Genomic DNA, 27,732 nt, shown 5'->3' on the forward strand with positions numbered 1-27,732 from the left:
AGGCAGTTCACCTGCAGTTCATGGGGTCGCAAATAGACACAACTTAGCAACTGAACAACCACAGCGAGACTACTCAAAGAAAAGAGTGGGGAAATATAAATTTTCAGTATCATATATGAAAGATAAGATATCCTGAATATCACACAATAAAATAAATATCAGAGACTTTCATAAAATGTTGCATGACAATAAACTGAGCATCTTAAACAAAAAGGAATAATTCCTTTAAAGAGAAAAATGACCAAATATTCCTCAGGAATAATATAAAATCTGAGTAGTTCTATAGCTACGAAAAGAAAAAGAAAAAGAAACAACAGACTGTCACTATAGAAAACTGTCTCCATGAGTATCATAAGTATATGCTTCTCTCATAGAATCTTTAGACAATAGAGGGTAAAAGAACAGTTTTATATTAATTTTACAAAGTGAACAAATCATGGAAGTGAAAATCTTAATAATATTACTGAAAACAGAAAATTACACTATATTTTATGAAATTATAATTCAAATTCTAAACAAACTGTTATCAAATTCTCTCCAGCAGTTCATTAAAAAAAGAATGAAAAGACAGCTACAAATGTTGAGGAGTATGTGAAGAAAGGAGAATGCTCAGGCATTGCTGGTGGTAACATAAAATAATGCACTTTGGAAAACATTTTGGAAATTTCTTAGAATATTAAGCATATATATAGATAGATAGATAGATAGATAGATATAGATATTGGAGAAGGCAATGGCACCCCACTCCAGTACTCTTGCCTGGAAAATCCCATGCACGGAGGAGCCTGGTGGGCTGCAGTCCATGGGGTCTCTGGGAGTCGGGCACGACTGAGCGACTTCACTTTCACTTTTCACTTTCATGCATTGGAGAAGGAAATGGCAACCCACTCCAGTGTTCTTGCCTGGAGAATCCCAGGGACGGGGGAGCCTGGTGGGCTGCCGTCTCTGGTGTCACACAGAGTCGGATACGACTGAAGCGACTTAGCAGCATATATATATATATATATTATATATATATATGTATTAAATTTATGACCTAGCAATTCAACCCCATTAGTGGTTGTCTGTTCAAGAGAAATGGTATATATTTCCATATAGATACTTACAGGTGGATGGTTTTTGCAAGATTATTCATCATATTAATAATAAAAATTGGAAACCATGTAAATGATTTTCACCTAGTGACTGGATGGACAAAATATGATATATCCGTAGAATGGAATAGTACAGATCAATAAAAAGGAATTACTACAGATACATGCTATGATGTGGCTGAACCTCAAAATATTATGCTCAGTTCAAAATAACATAGTCTGACATAAGTGACTGTATATTGTATTGTTTTTTATATGAAATGTTAAAGAAATGCAAGTCTATAGAGCAGATTAGTAATTGTCTGAGAATGGGCAGAGGTTTAACAGAAAATATATAGGAAGAATCCTATTAAAATGATGAAATGTTTTAAAGTTTATTATAATTATTGCATAACTTGATAAACTTACTGAAATGTCATTGATTTGTACCCATAAGATGGATAACGTATATATGTGAGCTATGCTTCAATAAATTAATTTTTACAAAAGAAGAAAAGGTTTGTCTCATATTAAATGTCAATTAATATAATTCACTATATTAACAGAATGAAGAAAATAATACATCTCAATATTTGAATAAAAAGTCTTTAACAGAATTCAGCACACATTTAAGATAAAAAATAAAAAATTAGAAGTGAATCTCTCAATCAGATAATTAGTAACTAAGGAAAGAAGCCTCACATAAGATAGTTTTTAATTTTCAGGGTCTCTGTATTTTCAACTTAAACCTGAGAATGAGATACTACTTCTTCAGACTGGAGACTTTATATAATGAAAAAATAAATAATTTGATAACAATTTGAAAGTAAAAGTATTTATATTTGCAGTGGTAGGATAATAGAAAATTCTGTTATAATTTTAAAAAAGAACCTACAATACCCAAATTATTGTATTAAAGTTTTTGCATATGAGGTCAATATACAATCTAATTTATTTTTGTATAACTACAATTTTTGTTTTACAATAATTATAAAGTAGCATTTCCAATTTAAAGCAAAATAAGGAAATAGAATACTTGGGTTTAAATTGAAATTTGTCAAAAGTTGTATAAATTCTTTATTTAAAACTTCTCAAAAATGGAAAAATGGAAAAAAGGAAAGAAAAAAAAAAAGACAAATGAAAAGATGAATAAATCTTCATAAATAAGAAGACTCAAACTGGTAAGATGTCCTTTCTTTCCAAAATATTTGCCTCCAAATTCTAGCAGTCTTTTGGCAGAAATTGACAAGATACACTTAAATATGTATTTTATTTAGGCAGTTGGACTCAGGGCAGAGGCAGGACTCCTCCTTCCCTCTATCTCAGGTCCTTGGTGACAACTGTTGTCCTGGGGAAGTGACTATGTGGTCCCTGTGCAGGAGGTGATGTTCTTTCTATTAACAACTCAGGGATCACAACAAATGCAGCAACCACACGAGCATTATAGCATCCTATGCTATCTGTTTAAGGGAGGGGAAGTCACTCAGTCGTGTCCAACTCTTTGCGACCCCATGGACTGTAGCCCATCAGGCTCCTCCGTCCATGGGATTTTCCAGGGGAGAGTACTGGAGTGGGTTGCCATTTCCTTTTCCAGGAGATCTTCCCCACCCAGGAATCGAACCTGGGTCCCTGTATCATAGGCAGACGCTTTACCACCTGAGCCATGCTATCTGTTTAGCAGACCCAAAAGGAGACTGACTTAAAACAAACTAATTGAGATTCCGAAGCCCTTTGTGGTTTCTGAAGAGTAAGAGGAACTGCAATGCAAGACTCAGACTTTGGGAAATTTAGCCTAATGAAAGAGTGGATACAAGAAATTGGCGAAAGCAAGAATCTTCCACAATCTGTAATTGAAAATGTTGAAGGAAAAATGTTTATGCTTGGATCTTGCCAATTAGGAATGCCTACAAAAGGTGCCAATACTGATGTGTGTTGCACCAAGATATATTGGTTGAAGTGACTTTTTCACCTCATTCTATAAATTGAATTTACAGGAAAAAGTGAAAGATTTAGGAGCTGTTGAAGCATTTGTGCCAGTTATCAAACTGTGTTTTGATGGCTTAGGGATTGATTTTTTTTTTTTTTTTGCAATATTAGTACTGCAGACTATTCCAGAATATTTGGACCTAGGAGAGATAGTCTGCTTAAAAAGTATTAATAGATAGAATATGTGTAAGCAGTCTAAATGGTTCTAGGGGAACCAATGAAATTTCACATCTGTTTCTAATTATTGACAACTTCAGGTTAACAGGGGGCCAAACTTCACACATCTATTCCAATATATTAGGTTTCCTTGACGCTATTTCCTGGACTAAAAGTAAGTAACAGAACTTGCCAACTTTATCCAAATATAATAGCATCAACTTTTGTACATTGATTCCTCAGGGTTTTCTAAATGGTATGTGTTTAGATTATATTAAAATTGATTTTAAAATAAATGACAATAAAATATCTCACTTTAAAAAATATGGATAGCCAAGTGATCATTAAAAAGAAAAACCAATTAAAAAGACATATACTAATTTACTTTGAGTTATGGAAAGATTGAAGGCAGGAGGAGAAGGGGATGACAGAGGATGAGATAGTTGGATGGCATCACTGACTCAATGGACATGAGTTTGAGTAAACTCCATGAGTTGGTGATGGACAGGGAGGCCTGGAGTACTGCAGTCCACGGGGTCGCCAAGAGTGGGACACGACTGAGAGACTGAATGGAACTGACTCTATTTCCACATTAACCAAAAGAGTGTGGCATGGGCCTGAGGATAGAAAGGTACAAAGATATTTGGAGACCAGAGCTCGATCCCTGGGTTGGGAAATCCCCTGGAGGAAGAAATAGCAGCCCACTCCAGTATTCTTCCCTGGAGAATTCCATGAACAGAGGAGCCTGGTGGGCTATACAGTCCAGCGACTAATACTTTCCTCACACACTAATGGTCAAAAATATTTTTAATTGAAAGAGACACATGTACCCCAATGTTCATTGCAGCACTGTTTATAATAGCCAGGACATGGAAGCAACCTAGATGTCCATCAGCAGATGAATGGATAAGAAAGCTGTGGTACATATACACAATGGAGTATTACTCAGCCATTAAAAAGAATATATTTGAATCAGTTCTAATGAGGTGGATGAAACTGGAGCCGGTTATACAGAGTGAAGTAAGCCAAAAAGAAAAACACCAATGCAGTATACTAATGCATATAATATGGAATTTAGAAAGATGGTAACGATAACCCTGTATGAGAGACAGCAAAAGAGACACAGATGTATAGAACAGTCTTTTGGATTCTGTGGGAGAGGTGGTGGGGGATGATTTGGGAGAATGGCATTGAAACATGTATAATATCATGTAAGAAATGAATCGCCAGTCCAGGTTTGATGCAGGATACAGGAAGCTTGGGGCTAGTCCACTGGGATGACCCAGAGGGATGGTATGGGGAGGGAGGTGGGAGGGGGCTTCAGGATGAGGAACACATGTACACCCGTGGTGGATTCATGTTGATGTATGGCAAAACCAATACAATATTGTAAAGTAATTAGCCTTCAATTAAAATAAAAAAAAATCCTAGAGATAAATGTTAGATAAACTAGGAAAAAAAAGTTTTTTTTAAATCATGTCAAATATGTTCCAAAGAAAATGGAAAATCTTTGAAACAAATGGCTGGGACAACTTATAAACACTTTAAAACATTGAAACTTGTCATTTATCTCACACCATACATCAAAAATTAATTTGAGATGAATCATTAAGATAAATATAAACACAAGTATTAAAAAGTTTCTAGAAGAAAATGTAGGTACATATTTTCTCAGATTTTGAGTGAGCAAGTATTTCTTAAATTGGACCCAGAAAGTGTAACATTTTTAGAAAAGCATAAGATGGTTCCTTCAAAGTTAAAATCTGCCCATCAAAAGATATGTTTCACAAAATAATGGCAGAACAGGATGGGGAAATACTTTATATTTATATAAAATAATGTGTTTATATATACTTGTCTTTCCAAAATTCATATGTTGAAGCCAAAATTCATATGGTTCTCCAATATGACTGTATTCAGAGATGGGGCTTTTAAGGAGTTAATAAAGGTTAAAGAAGGATATAAGCATGGGGCCCTAATTCAATATGACTGATATGTTCATAAGAAGAAAGAGAGAGAGAGACCAGGGTTATATGTACTCAGAGAAAAGGTGACATGAGAACACAATAATACTGTGGCAGTCTTTCAGGAAAAGGGAAATGGTCTAAGGAGAAACCAAATCTGCTGACCCATTGATGTTGAACATCTAACCTCCAGAATTGTGAGAAATAAATTTCTGTTGTTTAAGCCACCCAGACTGTGCTATTTTGTTATGGAAGCCTTAAAAGTATAATAATAATAGTTATTACTACTACTATTATTACATATACAAGAACTTCCTTCCAAAATAAATGAATTATTCAGATAGCCTATAAACCAATAATAGAAGAAAGACAAAAATTCAAAAACAAAATGGTATAAATAGTGACAACAAACATTTTTGATAAGGATGTGGAACAGCAGAAATTCTCCATACATTGCTAAAAGGAGCTTAAAATAGTACAGTCACTTTGGAAAGTAACTTTGGCAGCTGCTTCTTTAATAAATTATAATAACTTTATGACATAACAATTCCACTCCTAAGTACTCAGACAAGAAAAATAGAAGCAGAAATCCAAAAGCAGATACAAGGATATTTGCATGTAATAGCTAGTAATTGGGAACTATGCTAATGTCAACTAAAGAATAATGGATAAACAAATTATGGCATCATGCTGCAATGTAATACCATGTAGGAATATAAAAAAAAAAAAAAAAACTAATGACCAATGAAAGCAATGTGAATGAATGTCATAATCATTATAAGGAGTGGAAGAAGCAAATATAAATGAGTACACAATGCAAGATTGCATTTTTATGAAACACTGGAGCTCCATCAAGCCAATCTGTTTTGAAATGCTCACAGTAGAAATCTCATGTGGAGGAGAAAAAGAAGTTCCATGAAGGGTCTTTCTAAGCCAACAGTAATTTTCTGTATTTTGATAATGGTATGGTGTACACAGTTGATGAATATGTTGAAAGTCATCACAGTGGAAATCAATATAGGTACACATTTACCGTATGTAAAATAGATTGCAACAAAAAAGTTAAAAATTCAAGGTCATGAGTAATTAGCAATGATGAAAAGACAAGTATTATTTTTGAATTTAGAGGAATAAAAGAAAATAACCAGCTTAGAATTTAAAGTACAATAGCAATTATTAGTTCACCTAAAAACTACTGTCATCATTGAACAGTGCTATTTAAGAAATGTTCACAACTTCTGTAAATTTACTCTGTAGTAACACCTATAATCTCCACACATTCTGACCGTCTTCTCTCATTTTGCTTATCTATTATCTCCTGCTTTCTCTTCCAAAACATAGCCAATATTTAAGCTGCCATATTTTCATAGAAAATTCTAGAAATATTTTTTCTTTTGTTTTCAATTTTCTCCCATTGAATATGCAAACCTACAGTAGTTGAAGTTATTCTTTCCTACTTCTTATTGCTTGTGGTGGAATAATATTCTTTTCTACTGATGTCAGTGTAACTCTTATTCCAGTCTCTTTTAAGAGACCTAAATTTTCAGTTATTTTCTTTTTTAATTCTGTTCCACCTGTTTCCCTTTATTGGTACTTTCCTCAGCATCCCCATGGGCTCTAGTCTCTCCCATTCTTTTTTCACAGCCATATCTTCAAAAAAATATTTACATTTACTTTTTTCCTCCCTCCCTAAACTCTTTCTAATCAACTTCTAACATTCTGTTTTTATTCTTTTTGTTTGAGCAAAATGAGTTTCATAAACTATGTGCCAATGGATCCAGTGGAAATTTTTTTTTCATACATATTGACACCCAGAGTATTAGACTTGTTGACCTCTTCCTCAATATATTCTTTGGTTCTGTGACATTTTATTCACTTGGCTTTCTGTCTCTGGCTCATGTCAGATTCCTTTACAGGCTTCTCCTTTGCTTTTTGGTTAATGTTGGGGGAATATCAGAGCCACAGCCAAGGTCTTAAAATTTTCAGTCTTTAAACCTGCCACAGATGATGGCACGTACTCCTGTGTAGCCTATAATCTTCTCATACTACAGTCTCACACGTACATGTCTGAGGTCCACATCTAATTCTTTGGCCTCACGTCCTTAGTGTTGACTATTTCTTAGAACTAACCACTTGGGTATTTCACAAGCATCTCAAAACACCACCTGTCCCAAATGAAAGACTTTGCTTTAGTGCCTGCCACTCCAATGATGCTTTTCTCTTATCCCATCAGTCTGTAATTTCATTTTACCTAGTTATTCATTCAGGTTTCTAAGCTCCTGATATTGCTTCCTTAAATGATAGTCTTCATTTTTCACTGACCTCCTCAGTTTCACAATTTTCTACTTCCCTCTTATCTTCTAGACTAGTTTGTCTTATTTTATGCTCTCCAAAGCATCCTGTTCTTTCCTGTTTCTAAGATGTATTTTTTTAATTATTCGAACTATATCCACATATTCTAACTGTAATCTAATTTTAATGAGGATTCAGGAACGACTTTACCCACTTTTTTAGCTTCAACTCATTAAAATTCTTATCCCATAGAATGATTTCAAAAGTATGTATTGAATTAGTTATTTAATTAATGACGATCTTTTTGTGACCAGGAGCCTAAAAGGAAATAAAACACAATATGTGCACTACCTTAATGTTTGTTGAATTTCCATTTATTCTACTTTCTGCATATTAACAATAAATAATAGAAGAAATTGTTAGTTAATAGTAACATTACAGCATTAACAGTTTCTGTGAGAACAAGTTCATTATGATGATAGGTACAAAAATCTATGGCCCATGTTTGCTAATGGTGTGTGGTTGATTAATCAGTGGAACCATTGGATAATTATGGTGTTCTGATAAATGTGATAGAAAAAGCACTGAAAAACACAAGATGACAATCTAAATAGCAGATCAAGGGAGGTTGTTTACTGAAAATTGTATTTTGCTTATCATATGTTTTACACATTTTACAATGAGCTAGTAATACAGTGTTGAAGAAGATAATACCGTTTTTAATGAATTTACTGTCTAGATGTATAACAAGACAACGGAATTGGCAGTGGCAGTTCTGTGTCATAAGTGCTAAGTTAAGGTATACACACAGTAACAAACAAAGTTGCTAAAAGAATATGATTTCAGAGAGGGAAAATGCCAGAGACAAGGAAAATTCTCCTGAAATATTTGCAGTAATTCAAGAATGGGATAATAATGACTTGAAATAGAGAGTAAAAACCTGAACAGAAACAATTCTTGGCTTGGATTGAAGAACAGGGACCAGTAAAGACTATCGCCGAGTTAGCACGAGCATCAGAGTCATTTCATGCCATCGGCCAAGGGAAGAGAGCACTAGGGACAGGCAGAAGTCATCAATAGATGTCGATCTTGTAGACAAATAAAATGAAGATTCAAACTGTATGCCTTATTTCATAGCAATCTTATATCTGGAACCCATTTGTTCCAAGATGAGGAACCCAAATGTACTGAAATTGGGGAACCATTGACCAGGAGATACAGCGATAGACCATTATATAATGGATAATTCCCAAACTAGTTACTTTATACATAAATTAGCTGACATGAACAACATTAATTTCTTCCAATAGTACTTTAAGATTTGTGCAAAGATTTTCCAAGTAGAAAATTAAGAAGTTTCGACCTGAGCAAGTGATTTCTGTTACCTCATTCATTTTTATTGAACACTAAACAGAAACCAGATGAGTGTTTGAAAGGAGTAGAGAATGAAGTCTAAGTCTTAGATTAATGTCAAGACCAGAATTACAATGGCAATGCTGTATCCATATGAGAAAAACTTTATCATAGAACAAACATTTTCTAAGTTCAAATAGGCAGATTTTACATTAAAGTTGTATTTTAAAATTTATTTTAATTAAGTCATTTAATTCCTACTTTCACACTCATTACCAACAAAACAATATATAAAATAATATGAGCTGACAAGATGGATCTTTCTCATAAATGATTATTGATAATTTCTACATGTTTCTGTTACTAATATGATGCTTTCACTAAGTAAGAACATATGCATCAAATAATTCAGTGAATTTTAAATTTGTTAAAGCTGCCTTTAAAAGAAATTTTCAAAATAAATGCTAACATTCAGAAATTTAATTGCTATATAGTAGTGTGGCTTTAGGGAATTTTTGTTTTTACATGTATTAAGCAAATTTGCTAAATATTAAACCTTATTTGTAATTATGATGCAAAACACAGCTGAGGAACTAAACACATAAATTGGGTTCTGTCATATGTACAGATATATGCAGCTTTAAATATACAGAGCATACAGAGAATGCTCATGTAATGTAAACAAAAAAGTAATGAATCTAGTTGAAGCTACTGTAAATATTGTGATACTAATTTTATTTATAATTCAACTAGAATATAGGGAAGATAAATTCCATCCTTCAGGGATGTTTATACTATGTATAGAAGGGAATTTTTTCTTCCATAGTTTGTTTTCTAGTTCTTGGTTTTGTTCCTAGCTTTTTCTAGTTTTTCCCATGAATTCTCATTATCATTCTTTGTTTAGTCACTCAGTTGTGTCCAGCTCTTTTCAACTCCATGGACTGCAACACTCCAGGCTTCCTTGTCCATCACCAACTCCTGGACCTTGCTCAAATTCATGTCCATTGAGTCGGTGATACCATCCAACCATCTCATCCTTTGTCATCCTCTTCCCCTCCTGCCTTCAGTCTTCCACAGCATCAGGATCTTTTTCAGTGAGTCAGCTCTTCACATCAGGTGGCCAAAGTATTGGAGCTTCAGCTTCAACATCAGTCCTTCCAATAAACACCCAGGACTGATCTCCTTTAGGATTGACTGATTTGATCTCCTTGCAGTCCAAGGGGCTCTCTAGAATCTTATCCAACACCACAGTTCAAAAACATCAGTTCTTAGGTGCTCAGTCTTCTTCATAGTCCAACTCTCACATCCATACATGACTACTGGAAAAACTGTAGCACTGATTATATAGAAATTTCTTGGCAAAGTAACATCTCTGCTTTTTAATATGCTGTCTAGTTTTGTCATAGCTTTTCTTCCAAGCAGCAAGCGACTTTTAATTTCATGACTGCACTCACCATCTGCAGTGATTTTGGAGCCCAAGAAAAGAAAGTCTGTCACTGTTTCCATTGTTTCCCCATCTATTTGCCATGAAGTGATGGGACTGGATGCCATGATCTTTGTTTTTTGAAAGTTTAGTTTTAAGCCAGCTTTTTCTCTCTCCTCTTTCACTTTCATCAAGAAGGTCTTTAGTTCCTCTTCACTTTCTGCCATATGGGTGGTATCATCTTCATATCTGAGGTTATCGATATATCTCCTGGAAGTCTTGATTCCAGCTTGCACTTCATCCAGCCTGGCACTTCACATGATGTACTCTGAATATAAGTTAAATATGCAGGGTGACAATATACAGCCTTGACATACTGATTTCCTAATTTGGCACCAGTCTGCTGTTCCATGTCCAGTTCAAATTGTTGCTTCTTGACCTGCATACAGGTTTCCTGGAGGCACGTGAGGTGGTCTGGTATTCCCATCTCCTAAAGAATTTTCCATGGTTTGTTGTGATCCACACAGTCAAAGGCTTTAGTGTAGTCAATAAAGCAGAAGTAGAGGTTTTTCTGGAATTTTCTTCAGTTTTCATGACCCAATAGATGTTGGCAATTTAATCTCTGGTTCCTCTGCCTTTTCTAAATCCAGCTTGAACATCTGGAAGCTCTCAGTTCAGGTACTGTTGAAGCCTAGCTTGGAGAATTTGAGCATTGCTTTGCTAGCTTGTGAAATGTGAGCAATTGTTGCATAGTTTGAACATTCTTGGCACATTATCATTCATATAATTCTATTTATGTATTATCATTCATATAATTCTATTTATGTATTATCATTCTTATAATTCTAATAATCTCATGATTCTAATGCAAAACTTAATTCAATAATGACTTTAACTTAGCCTATATTAAGGCTAATGTTAAGGCATTTATTGACATTTTATTTTCAAATTCAAGAAGAATTATAAACATGCTTGACTCTTGAAAGTAAGAAGCTCCCTGACAAACTAGAGTTATATCTTTTGCTGTAATACTTGAACAATCTAACATAAGACATTTAATCAGGACCTCTTTTAAAATATTATAGTATGATAAATTTGGAATGTAATGGAAAATGCTTTATTATCTTCCAGTATGTTTTTAGAGAATACTGAAGCTTATTTTTGATGCCCTGTCAATAAGTAAATATCATAAATAATATGTAACAATATGAAATTAACATATAATATAATCTTACTTGATCAAAGCAGTACATTTGCACTGCATTCCTTAATCTGATGTGTTCATACATGTGCATTATGCTTCAAATTTACAGGTATAAATTACAAAAGTTTGACATATAATTTAAGCATTTTACATGCAAATATAGGATAAAGAGAAATAAAGGATTTATTTTGAAAGTAAAACACCAATAAATACATAGGCTAAGTTAAAATTATTATGAACTTAATAGTTTTGCATTAGGGTCATGAGATTATTAGAATTATAAGAATGATAATAATTTATTAACAACAAAAACCATATTAATATTTAAATAAGCAAGTGTAACTTTCACAATGTCATAGCAATTTAGGATAAAATTTAGATAGAGATAAAAAAGAGAAAAATTGATATAAATTACATTAGATATTTTAGAAAAAAAATGCATGCCTACATTTATTCCTTAAATGAAACAAGTCGCCAGTCCAGGTTCAATGCATGATACTGGATGCTTGGGGCTGGTGCACTGAGATGACCCAGAGGGATGGTATGGGGAGGGAGAACGGAGGAGGGTTCAGGATGGGGAACATGTGTATACCTGTGGCGGGTTCATGTTGATATATGGCAAAACCAATACAATATTGTAAAGTTAAAAAATAAAATAAAAAATTAAAAAAAAATTCATGTGATAACTGTAATCTTTTATTATAGAGACTTAGTTATAAGAAAAATACTTTTAAGATAACAATTTCTTCTAATTTTTCTTAGATTTAATAGTATAAACTTACTTAACTTAGGAAGTGGTTTTTCTACTTTTGTCTAATCATATAGTATTAATTTGGTAATTTTTTTGTGAAAAACCCAAGGGAAATCTTTATAAAGTTTTTGACATAGACCATTTCTAACCATTTGTAGTATTTTTAAAACATTTATCAGTTTTAACATTGAATATAATTTTTCTTCAAACAATCAAGAATCGGTGCTGTGCTGTAGATTTTGCACTAATATAATTTCTTGGGACAATAACTGCAAGAAATTTTAAGGAGATTATATGAAGGTCAGGAAGCAACAGTTAGAACTGGACATGCAACAACAGACTGGTTGTTGGAACAACAGACAGATTCCGAATAGGAAAACGAGTACATCAAGGCTGTATATTTTCACCCTGCTTATTTAACTTATATGCAGAGTACATCATGAAAAACGCCGGGCTGGAAGAAGCACAAGCTGGAATCAAGATTGCTGGGAGAAGTATCAATAATCTCAGATATGCAAATGACTCCACCCTTATGGCAGAAAGTGAAGAGGAACTCAAAAGCCTCTTGATGAAAGTGAAAGAGGAGAGTGAAAAAGTTGGCTTAAAGCTCAACATTCAGAAAACAAAGATCATGGCATCTGGTCCCATCAGTTCATGGGAAATAGATGAGGAAACAGTGGAAACAGTGTCAGACTTTATTTTTTTGGGCTCCAAAATCACAGCAGATGGTGATTGCAGCCATGAAATTAAAACACGCTTACTCCTTGGAAGGAAAGTTATGACCAACCTAGATAGCATATTCAAAAGCAGAGGCATTACTTTGCCAACAAAGGTCCGTCTAGTCAAGGCTATGGTTTTTCCTGTGGTCATGTATGGATGTGACAGTTGGACTTTGAAGAAGGCTGAGCACCGAAGAATTGATGCTTTTGAACTGTGGTGTTGGAGAAGACTCTTGAGAGTCCCTTGGACTGCAAGGAGATCCAACCAGTCCATTCTGAAGGAGATCAGCCCTGGGATTTCTTTGGAAGGAATGATGCTAAAGCTGAAACTCCAGTACTTTGGCCACCTCGTGCGAAGAATTGACTCATTGGAAAAGACTCTGATACTGGGAGGGATTGGGGGCAGGAGGAGAAGGGGACGACAGAGGATGAGATGGCTGGATGGCATCACCCACTTGATGGACATGAGTTTGAGTGAACTCTGGGAGTTGGTGATGGACAGGGAGGCCTGGTGTGCTGCAATTCATGGGGTCGCAAAGAGTCGGTCATGACTGAGCGACTGAACTGAACTGTGGTGAATCTATTGATTTCTCGTTTCTGAAGATTTGAAATTATTCTGAGAACAGTGTGAAAAACCCTAATACTGTGCTAAATAATGGAGATAGAACATGCATGATATATAATGCTCTAATATTACCCAATTTTTATCCGTGAAAAAGACAGATTTTTAACTAAAATATATTACAAAATTACTATACCTTGATATACCTGATGCTTGAAAAGATTTTTTTGGAAAAATTAAGAAGACTTAATTCAACCTAAAAAGATATAAGAACATTTAGTACAGCCAAAAAGGATTTGAATTTGGAGAAAAGGTACAGCTTGAATAAACACAAGTTTATCTGGAGAAGAATATGGGTTATCAGGTTTTGCCCATAGTGAATTTCAGGCAAAGTGGAATTTTCTAGCTCATCCATTTCACAGCAAGTATCACTTCTCATTAAATTTAATGGTAATATAAATCATATAAGATAGTAGTCATTTTCAGGTTTATCTTTTCCACAAATTGTGTATTTCTTTTCATTTTTACTTTTGTATCTAATTCATGTTTATACCCCATTACTGATACCTAGTTATTTATCCTAAAATGCTTGTTAGCATATTACTGATTTAAACTAAGGCTTCTTACACCTGTTATAATAAAATTTCAGCCTGTGGGTTGTATTTTCCATTTTAGATCCAAGTTTAGTCTTCTGTTTTCACTTAATGAGAAATAGATAACTAATCATAGAGTGTTTTAGGAGTCAAATTCAGTCACAAGAATAGGATAATCAGCCTATTCACAGGCATAGCTTTCCCTGAGATATGTAGTATATATTATATTGTGTTCTTTATTACTACAGTATATAAATACACATTTCAGAACATTATGTGCATAAGATAAGCTTAAAATAATTGCAATGAAATCGCTAGTCATATTTGTCCTATGAATAAATACTTGTAATAAGTGAAATATAATCCATTTAGAGTTTGACTAGTCTTATGAAAGCAAATATACTTGAAATATGTTTTGGGCAGCTTCAACAGTTCTTAAAATGAATTTCACCTAATCTTTGCATTTTCTGAGATCAAATGCTTCTAAGTTACTAAAGAGTATGTCTTTCAGAGATGTACCTAACACATTCAGGTCTTGGAGATTTGACTAAAATCAGGGTTTAGAAGCAGACTGCAAAGAATTGATATTCATAACCACAGGATTGTGTTGGTCATAGTGAAGAACAGGGCACTTAATGCTGGGGGTCACAGTGGACCTGGGTCAGAAGAGTGAAGCAAAGTCTAGGTGATGGGACCTAGAGGGTCAGAGTCCAGGAAACAGTGATACAGGCACTACAGACTGAGGAACTGGCATAGAACTTCTTTGTGCAGGTGGCTGATAAGTGTTTGCCTGAAATTTTTATGTGTGTGTGTTGACATAAACCATGTAATCTCTGGTCTAGAAAAGTTTAATTCTCATAGGGAATCTCAGTGCTATTTTCTGGAGCCCTGATGCCAATGGAGGGGTACAGTGTCAGCCAAATGTTCGCTAGTTCCTGCAGCTCAAGAATCTTTGATATTTGGCAAAACTAATACAATTTGTAAAGTTTAAAAATAAAATAAAATTAAAAAAAAAAAGAATCTTTTTCCTTAAATTTTTATATATTTATTTTTGGATGTGCAGGGTCTTCATTGCTGGGTGGGTTTTTCTCTATTTTCAGCAAGTGGGGCCTTCTCTCTAGTTGCTGTGCATGGGCTTCTCATTGCAGTGTCTTCTCTTGTTGGGGAGCATGGCTCTAGGTGTGTGGTCTCAGTAGTTGTGGGTCCCGGGCTGTAAATCACAGGCTTACCAGTTATGGCTCATCGGCTTAGTTGTTCTGAGGCAAGTAGGATCTTCCCAACCCAATCCAGGGATCAAACCCTTGTCTCCTGCGTTGGCATATGGATTCTTTACCACCGAGCCACCAGGGAAATCTGTAAGAATCTTAATGTTGTGTGATTTAGAACTTGTAGAAGACAGTCTATGAGGCCCAACCTCCCCCTGGTTGAAAGAAATTCCTTTACTTTGAATTTCAAAAACAAACAAACAAACAAAAAAAAACACAAAATAAAATAAATATTTTCTAGGGAGAGTATTAGGAAGGTACCTAGATTTTTAGTGTCCTAGAATATGAGCAAACGTCTCCAGGTAATATGAGTCTAATCCCCATAGTCTCTTTGGAACAATATACAATATAGAGCTTCTGAACAATCATCCTTTAATCAAGCTTGCCAGTGCTCTTGGGTCAGAAAGCCTGGGCCTTAAAGAAATATAAAAATATTCACAATGGACTGTTTTTGAAAGCTGATGACCACAGCAGCAAGAGAGGAGAACACAGTTACAGAGCATAACTTCCAGGGATGGGACTTCCCAGGTATTTCTTGAATGGCTTGTCAAGCTTTTCAGCCACAGAAATTGCCTTTGTGCTTCATCCCATTCCTTTAATATTGTTTTCTTCTCTCTCTTATTTTATCTCTCTCCCTTAAATATTTCTGGGCTTCCCCGGGGGCTCAGACAGTAAAGAACCTGCCTGCAATGCAGGAGACCTGGATTCAGTCCCTGAGTTGGGAAGATCCCTTGGAGAAGGGGATGACTACTCACTCCAGGATCTTGCCTAAGATTCCTTGGGAAATCCCATGGACAGAGGAGCCTGGCAGGCTATAGTCCATGGGGTTGCAATGAGTCAGACATGACTGAGCTACTAATACTTAAATATTTCTCTTTTCCATTGCATGTCCATAAAATACTCATTTCATCTGCTGTCAAGTTTGTTTTTGCTTCATCACTACACAGAAATGTAACCTTTGCCTTCCACTGCTTGAGCCAAACTACTGGTTCTACATTTTCACATCCTCTGAGGGGATCTTCAGCCATGGACAGCTTCTGAAATGCCATGATCTAATTTTCTGATTTGACTCAGAGAGAAAGGAGAAACTGACAAGGGGCATCATAGAAAAGGGCCAGTCAGAGGGTACAGAGAGCCTTGCTGTTCAAAGAGGAGCTCGCATACAAGCAGCATTGGCATCACCTTATTAGAAATGCTGATTCTTTGGCCTCACTCCAGACTCACTCAAACAGAATCTTTGTTTTAACCAGATTCTCGAGATATCCCTGGTGATCTTGGAAGAGTCTGTATCAAGGAATGAAACACTGATGGGAAACCACAAGAGCCTTAGAAAAACTCTTTGGCCTCAGGGGAAAAAATGGTATCAAAGATGCAAGGAAGGCACTTTGCTGGTCCAGTTGAGGCTCTATGCTTCCAATGCAGGGAACACCTGTTTGATCCCTGGTCAAGGAACTAAGATCCCACATGCCACAGGGCATGGCAAAAAAGAAAAAAGAAGGATGTAAGGAAGGCCACTATAGGTGTAATTGGCAGTAGAAATTTTGCTAAACCCCTGACTATTTGACTTATTAGGTGTGGCTATCATGATGTAGTCATAGGAAGCAGAAATCCTAAATTTTATGCTGAATTTTATCCTCATATGGTAGATGCCACTCACCAAAAAGTTGATCAAATCAAATCATATCAAATATAATGTTGTTGCTATATATAGGAACATTACACCTTACTGTGGGACCTAGATATCTGCTGTGGGTGAATTTTGATTGATGTGAACAATAACATGAGGATAAACCAATACCCAACATCCAATGTGGAATATTTGGCTTCATTATTCCTGGACTCTTTGATTGTGAAAGGATTTAATGTTGTCTCAGCTTGGGCATCTGGTCCTATCACTTCATGGCGAATAGAAGGGGAAACAATGGAAACAGTGACAGAATTTATTTTCTTGGACTCCAGAAATTTATTTTCTTGGACTCTCCACACTGTGGAGAGTGTCTGCAGCCATGAAATTAAAAGATGCTTGCTCCTTGGAAGAAAAGCTATAACAAACCTATACAGCATATTAAAAACAAAGACATCAATTTGCACAAATGTCTATCTAGTCAGAGCTGTGGTGTTTCCAGTAGTCATGTATGGATATGACAGTTGGACCATAAAGAACGCTCAGTGCCAAAGAATTGATGCTTCAAACTGTGGTGCTGGAGAAGACTCTTGAGATTCCCTTGGACAACAAGGAAATCAAACCAGTCAATCCTAAAGGAAATCAACCCTGAATGTTCATTGGAAGGACTGATGCTTAAGCTGCAATAGTTAGCCACCTGATGTAAAGAGACGACTCATTGGAAAAGACCCTGATGTTGTGAAAGATTGAGGGCAAGAGGAGAAGGGGGCTACAGAGGATGAGATGGTTCGATGGCATCACTGACTCAATGGATATGAGTTTGAGCAAACTCCAGGAGATACTGAAGGACAAGGAAGACTGGCATGCTGCAATCGGTGAGGTGGTAAAGAGTCGGACATGATTTAGCAACTGAGCAACAGCTTGGGTGCTTCCATTACAACCTAAGGATGCTGTCTGGCATGTTTACATATGCAGCAACAATATTCAATCTCCACAGAAGGTTATTGAACTTGCCAGTCAGTTGAATTTCATTCCTGTTGATTTGGAATCAAAGCAATTGCAAATTTACCCCTGTGACTACCTTCTGGAGAGGGCCAGTGGTGGTAGCCATAAGCCTGGCCATGTTTTTCTTCCTTTATTCTTGGGTCCTAACTGTGATTCATCCATGTGCTAGAAACCGGTAGAGTGATTTTACAAGATTTCTGATGAGACTGTGAATAAAACTTTGCCCATAGATGCAATTACTTTGCCATCTCCGGTCTACCCAGCTGATCTGGCAGCTGTTTATCAGCTTTATTATGGCACCAATATAGAAGCTTTCCACTTTGGTTGGAGACCTGCTTACAGTGTAGAGAACAGCTCGAATAACTAAGCTTTTACTCCACTTTGGTTCATGTTGCCTACAGCCTCTGCTTACCAGTGAGAAGGTTATAGAGATACTTCTTTTTCAACATGGCTTATCAGCAGGCATAAGATGTACTTGATATTCATCTGATGCTTCCCTGGTAGCTCACATGGTAAAGAATCTGCCTGCAATGCGGGAGGTCCGGGTTCAATTCTTGGGTCGGGAAGATCCCCCGGAGTGGGAAATGTCAACCTATTCCAGTGTTCTTGCCTGGAGAATTCCATGGACAGAGGAGCCTTGTGGGCTACAGTCCATGGGGTCACAAAGAGTTGGACACGTTGAGCAATTAACACACACAGTAAAATACTTGATTAGTATAGTTAGTAAAATATAAGGTTTAAATAATCCATCTGCCAATGCAGGAGACACAAGAGATGTGGATTTGATCCCTGGGTGGTGAAGATCTTCTGGAGTAGGAAATGGCAACTCTGGATTTGCCTGTAAAATCTCCTGGACAGAGAAGCCTGCCTGGCTACAGTCCTTAGGGTTGCAAAAGGGTCAGACATGACTGAGCAACTGAATACACACACACACACATACACACACATACACACACATAAGATTTAAAATAGTGTAAAACTTTACATGCCTTATAATAGAAATTTTGGTATGTTTAGGGAGGGAAAAGAATTGTTCTTTAAGTAATGTTTCTGCATAAGAATTATGTAGCTAATTCAAAACTATCTAGAGTAAAAGCTGCTCCTATCCATTTCTTTGCAGATTTATAACAGAGAAGTGAACAAGAAAAAAAGAAATGAAAAAGGCCAGTCACCATAAGGTGGCTATATTTTATAATGTTGCATTTCATCAAAAGAATGTTTTTTCTTTCCCTTTAAAGAAGTTTTGATCAATTGCTTAGAATATCATAGGCATCTCTATACCTCCCAAACATAATAACCATTCAATGAAAATGATGAATTAGTCATAAAGCCAAGACCACAAAGTCATTACTATTTAAAAATTGACAAAGTGCATCATGTTTAAAAATAAAAGGCTATTATAAAGTATTATTAATAAAAGCACTTACTTATCAAAGTTGAGTGGTAGTTTTAACAAGTTATTTTCCACAAAAGCTTTAACAGGATGAATGGATTTATAACACTGTCAGATACAAGTAAGAAAAACTTGGAAATAACTGACCAAAAAAAAAAAATCCCAAGAGACTTTTATCCATTCATCCTCACCACCACAGATATTGTCTGACAGCACATCTAGTCTCTCTGATGTTCAGTACAAGAGATTACACATCTGACACTGGATTTTTATAGGTAAATACAAGAGTTCCTTGTTATAAAATGGCCTCAAGAAATTTATAATATTTTGGCATCACTTTCAAGAAGAAACAAGACTTCAAAAATATAAGTAACTACAACTATACACATTCTTCCACTCTCCTGCCTCTTGCTGTAGAATTTGTAAAAACTAAAATACAGGATACTTTTTATCATGTTGTGGCTGTTGATAGCTTTCTGTGTATGATAACACTGGGAAAAAATGTTAAATGACCTTATGATAGTATGAAAATATATTTCATTTATGATTCCTCCAAAAAGCTTTAGATTGATTTTTAATATTTGAATGCACTCAAGCCTCAATTAATGCATTCTTTCTGTCAAATACAGCTTTGGAAATATGGTGGTTCCATGGACCCACCATATTTCCAAAGCTGTATTTGACAGAAAAAATGCATTAATTGAGGATTTTTTGAGTGTATTCAAATATTAAAAATCAATCTAAAGCTTTTGGGGGAGAATCATAAATGAAATATATTTTGATAGCTGAGTTGGTAAAGAATCCTTCTGCAATGCAGGAGACCCTTGTTCAATTCCTGGCTCAGGAAGATCCCCTGGGGAAGGGACATCCTACCCACTCCAGTATTCTTGGACTTCCCTGATGGCTCAGCTGGTAAAGAATCCATCTGCAATGTGGGAAACCTGGGTTTGATCACTGAGTTGGGAAGCTCTCCTGGAGAAGGGAAAGAAAGGCAACCCACTCCAGTATTCTGGCCTGGAGAATTCCATGAACTGTATAGTCCATAGGGTTGCAAAGAGTCGGACACGACTGAGCAACTTTCACTTTAACTTTCAAAGCTGTTTGTTGGTTTTATTAGTTTGTTACCTAATTATTTATTAATTTTGTACAATATAAAGAGGTTTCATTGAATGTCATAATGATTTTCTGCTTGTCTGTGCAGTGCTAAGCATATGTAAACTTTTCAGTAAATTCTAGTTATGGTCATCCTAATTATACTGGTCTATTTCTAACACTCGAGCTTTGCATCTTTTGAACCTCTCCATTTTCAGATAATATGTAGCATTGATATTCTGTATCATATATTCCCATCCTCTTCTCCCCTACCTTTGCCATTTCATCACCAATGGTATTTAATATTCACAATAAAGTAATTGACATTTCCAACTCAAGTGTTTGTGACTCTCCACTAGTCTTCCATCTCTGCCTCCCTAGTCATGTGGTCTTCTCTCCTTATGAGTCAGTGTCTTCTCTTCTTATAGGGAGATAAGTCCCATGGATTAAGGACCACCCTAATTGGTATAAGTTTAGACTAATTTATTTACATGCGATAGCAACCCACTCCAGTACCCTTGCCTGGAAAATCCCATAGATGGAGGAGCCTGGTGGGCGGCAGTCCATGGAGTCGCTAAGAGTCGGACAGGACTGAGCATCTTCACTTTCACTTTTCACTTTCATGCATTGGAGAAGGAAATGGCAACCCACTCCAGGGTTCTTGCCTGGAGAATCCCAGGGACAGAGGAGCCTAGTGGGCTGCCGACTATGGGGTCACACAGAGTTGGACATGACTAAAGCGACTTAGCAGCAGCAGCAGCATTTACATGCACAAAGACCCTGATTCCAAATAAGGTCACCTTCAAAGGTACCAAGAGTTAGGACTTCAACATATCTTTTGTGGAATGCAATGCAAGCTGTAATATTCATGTTTCTATGTCAGTGTTATTCTGCCTTTAAAAAATGAGTCAGGAACTTTGCTTCTTTTCTGACTTATGAAAGATATCATATAGGGTTGCTATCAGCTCTTCCAAACACATTTGAGCAGTCAGCTCTGAAAGCATAGGGGCTTTGAGAGCTTCTTTAATTTGCAGAGGGAAATTCTATGACAAGTGTGGCAAGTTGTGGTTTTTCAAGATTGTTCCATTTCTTGGCATAGAGTTGGGCATGAAAACCCTTTAATTACCTTTTATTGTCTATGCAAAGATCAGTTTTTATATTCCGTCTTTAATTTTTGATGTAGGTAATTTATACTCTCACTTATTTCCTCTCTTACTTGGTCTTGCTAATGTGCTTATTCAAGAATTAATTTTTTTTTTTTTTTTGCTGTTTCTCCTATTACTGTTGTGCTTTTTCTTTTGTTTGTTCTAACTATTATTTCCTTCTTACTAATTGCATCAGATTTAAATTACTCAACTTCCATTTATTTTTATGAGATTATTTATTTTACATTTTTATATATGATCATTTATTCTATAAGTTTCTCTCTAATTACTGTTATAGTTCCACAAATGTAGATATATTGAAATTTTAATATAATTACTTTCAAAATATTTTATAATTATCTCTGTGATTGCATTTTTGGTCCATGCATGCATGCTAAGTTGCTTAATTCATGTCTGACTCCTTGCAACCCAATCAACTGTAGCTCAACAGGCTCCTCTGTCCATGGGATTCTCCAGGCAAGAATACTGGAGTGGCATGCTATGCCCTCCTCCAGGGGATCTTCCCGACCCAGGGACTGAACCTGGATCTCTTACCTCTCCTGCATTGGCAAGTGGATTCCTTATCACCAGCACCACCTGATAATCCCATTTGATCCATGAATTATTTACAAATGATTTTTAAATGTCCAAATATATAGGATATTTCTAAATGCCTTTAATAATTATTTTTTCTTTTAAAATCAATATTTTAAGAGAAAATACTTTCTAGTATTTCTATATTTGAGACTGGTGTATATGGTCTTTTCTGATGATAAGTATGGGTGCAGAATAAATATTCTATAATTATTGGATATGAGTTCTGTGCTTAGTTGCTCAGTTCAGTTCAGTCACTCAGTCATGTCCAACTCTTTGTGACTCCATGGACAACAGCATGCCAGTATCCCCTGTCCATCACCAAATACTGGAGCCTACTGAAACTCATGTCCATCATATCAGTGATGCCATACAACCATCTCATCTTTCGTTCACTTGTCCTCCAGCCTTCAGTCTTTCCCAGCATCAGGGTATTTTCAAGTGAGTCAGCTCTTCACATCAGGTGGCCAAAGTATTGGAGTTTCAGCTTCAGCATCAGTCCTTCCAATGAATAGTCAGAACTGATTTCCTTTAGGATTGACAGGTCGAATCTCCTTGCATTCCAAAGGACTCTCAAGAGTCTTCTCCAACATCACAGTTTAAAGGCATCAATTCTTTGGAACTCAGCTTTCTTAATAGTCCAACTTTTACATCTACACGTGACTACTGAAAAGAACAAAACTTTAGTTAGACGGGCCTTTGTCAGCAAAGTAATGTCTCTGCTTTTTAATATGCTATCTAGATTGGTCATAACTTTTCTTTCAAGGAGCAAGCATCTTTCAATTCCATGGTTGCAGGAACCATCTGCAGTGATTTTGGAGCCCCCCATAATAAAGTCTATCACTGTTTCCATTGTTTCCCCGTCTATTTGCCATGAAGTGATGGGACTTGATGTCATGATCTTAGTTTTCTGAATGTTGAGTTTTTAAGCCAACTTTTTCACTCTCCTCTTTCACTCTCATCAAGAGGCTCTTTAGTTCTTCTTTGCTTTCTGTCATAAGGGTGGTTGCCATCTGCATATCTGAGGTTGTTGATATTTCTCCAGGAAATCTTGATTCTAGATTGTGCTTCATCCAGCCAGGCATTTCACATGAAGTACTCTGCATACAAGTTAAATAAGCAGGATGACAATGGGATGAAACTACCACTTGGAATATTAAGATCATTAATTATAAACAAAATTAATATAAATGGTTGGATTGAGGTCTGTTTTACTATTTCCTGCTTGCCCAATCCTTTCTCCTTATCCTTCTGTCCTACTATTGGGTTCTTTCTTGAGTTATCCAGTGTTTTTTTTTTTTTTTTTTAACTACTGTAGTTTATTTATTCTATTGACTTTTTAGCTATGCCTATTCACTTTTTAGTGATTTCTCTAGAGGTTAAAGAATTAATTCTTGGAATATAGCCAATATTTTCTAATAAATTTAAATGGAACAAATCTATAAAATATTGAATCACTATATTGTACCTGAAATGAATATAATAAAATAAATAAAGAATACTTTAATATAAGAAATAAATTTTTAAATGTGCCTTTAATGTATCACAGTACCCTTAATCTAGTACCTAAAATGAAAAAATCTTGCTGCAGATACATACAATTAATTATCCTCATCCTTTGTGCAATGTTTTTCATGTATATTACATCTACATACATTAAAGACAACACAACAAGGGTGATCTTTACAGTTTCACTTGCCCCTCATTTCTTCCTACACCTAACATTCTATTTGGTGTCATTTCCCTTTATTTTAGGGCCTTCCCTGTGGCTTAGATTGTAAAGAATCCACCTGCAAAGCAGGAGACTTGAGTTTGATCCCTGGTTTTGGAAGATCCTGTGGAAAAGGAAATAGCTACCCACTCCAGTGTTCCTGCCTGGAGAAGCCCCAAGGACAGAGGAGCCTGGCAGGCTACAGTCCATGGGGTCCTGAAGAATCAGACATGACTGAAAGACTAAGCACACACACACACATCTATTTACTGTTATTTGCAGTTCAGTTCTGATGCCTGGAAACTTTCTCATGTTTTATCTATCCACAGAAGGTTTTATTTTATCTACATATGAAGAGTGGTTTTATTAGATATGGAATTCTAGGTTTTGCATTTGGGTTTTGTTGTTGCTGCTGCTTTGATAAATTGGACTTCATCAACAAAATAGTGTAATATCCTGTTAAATGGATGACAAGACAAGTTACATCCTGGGAAAGACATTGCAAGCTACAATTCTACAGCAAATTGTTTATAGGATATATTAAAAACTGAAACCTCTAGAGTTGAATAATTAGGAAAAAAACAGAATAGATATTTCACTGAGGAGAACTGTATTACTCAGTGTTCTCCAGAAAAATAGAAACAGTAGCATATTTCTACAGTAGTATTTTTCAGAGGGAGGGAGGGGTGAAGAGAGTGAGAAATTGAGAGACCTATTGTAGGAAGTGTTGATGTTGCAGTTCAAGTCTGGAATCATCCTGGAAACAGAATTCTGTCTTCCTCGAGAAAGTTTAATTTTTTAAAAGAACTTCAACTAAATAGAAGAGGTTGATCCACATTATGAAGGGTAATTTGCTCTTTATGAAATCTTTTGATTTACATTTTAATCTCATCTAAAAGTACCTTTGATGTGATCTGGACTGGTCTTTGATCAAATATCTTGGTACCATGGCTTAGTAAAGTTAATATATAAAATTAACAATCATAACTCTGTGCACATGGCAAACCCTTGGAAGATACTCAACATCAGCCATTCAAAAAATACAAATTAAAAGCACAATTAAATATAACTATACTCCTTTCTTATCAGAATGGCTAATTTCTTAAAACAGTGATACAAAATGTGATCAGGATGCAAAAAATCAGGTCATTTTTACGTTTGACATGAGAATGTAAAGTGGCATAGCCACTATGGAAAGTAATTTGACAGTTTTTAAAAACTGAACATAAAACTAACATGTGATCTGCCATTGCACATTTATCCCAGATAAATGAAAACTTATATTTCATACAAAATTGATTCATAAATATTTATAGCAAGTTTATTTGTAAAGACCAAAGTCTGGAATCACCTCAGCAAACTAGCAGGTAAACAAACTTGTCCTTCAACAAGTGAATGGGTAAACAAACATAAATCCATACCTTCAACAATTTGATACATACAAAACTCATAATACATCTTCATAGAATTATGCTACATTAAAATAATTCTAAATACATACTGTATTATTCCATTTATACATAACATTTCCTAAAATGATGAAATTATAGTATGGAGAGGAGATTACAGTTTTCCATGGCCTAAGGAAGGAGTAGGAGCAGATGGGAAGTGAGGTAGCCACAGGGATCCTTGTGGTGATAGAAGTGTTCTCTACATTTTTAAAGCACTGTCAGTATCCTGGTTGTAATATTGTACTGGGTTGGCCAAAAAATCCATTCAGGTTTTTCCATTACATCTGATAGAAAAACCCAAATGACTTTTTGACAAACTCAGTATTGTAGTCTTGCAAGATGATACTGTCTTATAAAGTGGTAGGAAATATCTCTTTCTTATTACAACTGAATGTGAATCACATTAATTAATTTAATTAATTCACATTTAATTAAATTAATGTTTAATTAAAAATCAGGAAGAGTAATGAAGGTCTGCCTTAACAGGAAATAAAATTAATTGCAAAAGCAATTTGTGAGACATATCTATATGTATTGATATAGAAACCATATATTACAACCTATTAACAAATCATTTGTGTAGAATAAAAAGCAGAAACTCCTGACTCTATATACTTTATACTTTTCATTTCAGAAAAGTAAAATATATGATAATATTTTGAAAGTTCACTATGAGTTTACACCCAAAACTGTAGCAGATAATAACTTTAGTGAAAAGAGTTTTTTGTGAGTAGGTTTATGTTTTGTGTTTTTTTGCAAGCAGGTCTATGTTTTGCATAAAACAAGGTCCAAGAGATGTTACATATCTATGGTTCTTTCATTTGTATGTGTCTTTGGTTTGTTGGTTGATTGTTGTTGTTGTTTATTCGCTAAGTCATGTCTGATTCTTTGAGACCTTCTGGACTGCAGCATGCCAGGCTTCCTAGTCCTTCCCTATCTCCTGGCGTTAGCTCAAATGCATGTCCATTGAGTTGGTGATGTCATCCAACCATTTCATCCTTTGTCAGACCTTTCTACTCCTGCTCTCAATCTTTCCCAGCATCAGAGTCTTTTCCAATGAGTTAGCTCTTTGAATCAGGTGGCCAAGGTATTGGAGCTTCAGCTTCAGCATCAGTCTTTCTAATGAATATTCAAGGTTGACTTCCTTTAGTTGATTGATAGTTTGGGTTTTGATGTTGTACATCTTTGCAAGCCTTCAAATGGTGATCTGCTCAGTCTCTCTTTCTGGAGCAGCCCGTTTGGTCACCTGAGCCAGAGACCAAGGAGTCAGATTATTTTCTTGTTTTCTTTCTTGGCTCTTATTTGCATAGTGCCACCCTTATTCCTAACTTATTTACCATTAAATATTGATGGGAAGAAATGTATGTCTTGTACCTTGAGTTCACATTGCCTGATGCAGGCAAGATTTCCCAGGCTGCTAAGAAATCCTTCTGACACAGACTAAACCAATAACTAAGTAGTAGTTTGGTCTAACTGTTAGCAGTTTTCCTTGAATGGCAGAAGTTGTGCCTTTTAACTTAAACATAGACCCTAAGAAATCTATCATTCCCAGAAGCAAATTATGATTAGAATTTTGACTCCATTTTTTATATTTTAAACTGCTGGCATCTTTGCAGCCTCATCCCTCCTCCTTTTGCTTTCATCCTATTATCTAAGAAGGCCAATAAGAAAGCTAGAGAGCTCTCTCTTTTGGTGGAGATGGGAACTTCAAACCATGAAATTCCAGGAACCCTAACCATAGTAACCCCTCCAGTCATTTGCTTCTCAGCCTTACTAACTAATTTTATGATCAGCTTAGGAGCACTTTGCTTTGTCCATTATGTAAGGAAGAAACCTTTCATGTATCCCCTAAGTGAGAGTGCAGGATCATAAGTTTTGATATCCAAACCATTATTTCAGTGGGGAGTTGATCTTGCTTCCAAAGGGCAATCACAAGACAGTTGGCACAGAGGACACAGTAGTTAAACAGTCTTCACCTAGACCAGAATCTGTCTGTTTTGCTCTGCTTGCTGACTGACTGTGTTGTCTGATCATGAATGTTCATTGAGATGCCACCTACAAGTTATGTAGTACCTTGCATTGTGTGGTTTTGTGTTGGCTGTGTTGCACTTACTGAGTCCTACTTAGCTTCTGCTATAGACTTAACCAACATTTGTTGAAAGTTTTTGTAATTGGTTTTTAGAGAGAGCAGTGTGGGATCAGGCCTGTCTTAAGGTGACCCTGGGTGAAGTGTTTTGTCCTACACCTATTTGTTGGGTTGAGAAATTAAAATACACTTGTAACTTGCAATAAAAGCTATGACAAACCTAGACAGTGCATTAAAAAAACAGACACAATAAGACCTCTATATATGCTGTCTACAAGAGACCCACCTCA

At 35.7% G+C, this 27,732-nt stretch overlaps 2 pseudogenes; both read left to right on the forward strand.

Moving 5' to 3' along the window:
* The first annotated feature begins 2,458 nt into the window (after positions 1–2,458).
* LOC102415866 lies at positions 2,459–3,493 on the forward strand (annotated as a pseudogene).
* A 12,132-nt stretch (positions 3,494–15,625) lies between these two features.
* On the forward strand, positions 15,626–18,438 carry LOC102415529 (annotated as a pseudogene).
* Positions 18,439–27,732: the final 9,294 nt, after the last annotated feature.

This window comes from Bubalus bubalis, chromosome 5 (genome assembly GCF_019923935.1).
Source record: "Bubalus bubalis isolate 160015118507 breed Murrah chromosome 5, NDDB_SH_1, whole genome shotgun sequence".
NCBI classification, from domain to species: Eukaryota; Metazoa; Chordata; class Mammalia; order Artiodactyla; family Bovidae; genus Bubalus; species Bubalus bubalis.